Here is a 1237-nt window from a genome sequence, read left to right as displayed (position 1 = left end):
ACGAAAGTCCTCAATATACTTACGAAATCTTTAGATTTCGTAACAAGCAAACAGACAGACAATCAAGAAAAAGACGTCGCGCAAAACACGATACTTACATAATCCAACTTTCAAAATCCACCCCCTCCCCCTTTCCGCTCCAAAGGTCCAAAGGTTGTCATGGATCCATCAAATTGTCCATTTCACTCGGATTAAAATTGACAATCTTTATAAAAGCTCAGGTCAATCGGATGAAAAATATTTTTCAGATTGAAATTGATGATTTTAGAATTTTGCCCTTGAGTTGACGCTTGACCTTTTGACCTCAAAAATAGTTGTTTCCAAACTCAGTGATGCACTATGCAATTGCTGCTTAATTCTCAGGTTAATCGGATGAAAATTGACGATTTTTCAGATGAAATTCGATTTTAGGATGAGCTTGAGTTGACCTTTGACCTTATAAATAGTTGCTTTCCCAATTCAGTAGTGGAGTATGCAAACCCTGTTCAACTGCCAAGTTAAAAGGATGTAAATTGATGATTTTTCAGTTGAAAATTGATGATTTTAGATGTTTGCCCTTGAGTTGACCTTTTGATATCAAAAATAGTTGGTTTCCCAATTCAGTAAGGCACTATGCAATTGCAGTTTAATTTTCAAGTCCATCGGATGAAAATTGACAAATTTTTCGATAAAAATTGTGATAAAAATTGCGTGTGCTTTCAGATAAAAATTGCACCGAGGAAGTGTTTTGCATGTTGTTCCATGGTGTGACGGACGACGGTGAACACTTTGGACTCTGAATCACACAATTTGAGTTGAGCGCTGGCAGAATCTTCTTCCTCTGCCATATTGAATCAACAGGTAATGTTTGCATCGAGGCCCAGTTCAAATGAATCCACCAAAGCCACCAGCACTTACCTTTTTTGAAAAAGTTTTTAAACTGGAATTCAAAGTTTTATTTCCTCAAATAAGTTCGCTCGTCAATGCAACATAATAAGCACTCAGGAAGCAGGAACACGTGTTTACAAGATTGCCCCCATGGTTCATTATGTTCTCATTTCCAACCTGGAGCTGAAAAATCAAATCTCAAGTCCGTCTGTTTCAACATTACAATGGAGACTCTTTGGTTGTTTTTAAATTTCTCATTCGCTCTCTTCATCGTTGATATTTAAAGGGGGGAACACAGGGTTCCATGGTGTAATGGTGAGCACTTTGGACTTTGAATCCAACAATCCGAGTTCAAATCTCGGTGGAACCT

The 1237-nt window shown here is 37.7% G+C and overlaps 1 non-coding gene across 1 annotated transcript; it reads left to right on the top strand.

The window, feature by feature from the left end:
• The first annotated feature begins 1165 nt into the window (after positions 1-1165).
• Positions 1166-1237, top strand: TRNAQ-UUG (transfer RNA glutamine (anticodon UUG)). The gene has a single exon. It is a non-coding gene; the product is annotated as a tRNA-Gln (tRNA).

Source organism: Eptatretus burgeri, chromosome 1, assembly GCF_056783735.1.
Source record: "Eptatretus burgeri isolate ZD-2024b chromosome 1, Ebu_testis_v1, whole genome shotgun sequence".
Classification (NCBI taxonomy): Eukaryota; Metazoa; Chordata; class Myxini; order Myxiniformes; family Myxinidae; genus Eptatretus; species Eptatretus burgeri.
The sequence above is the reverse complement of the archived record's forward strand: the minus strand, read 5'-3'. Positions and strand labels throughout refer to the sequence as shown.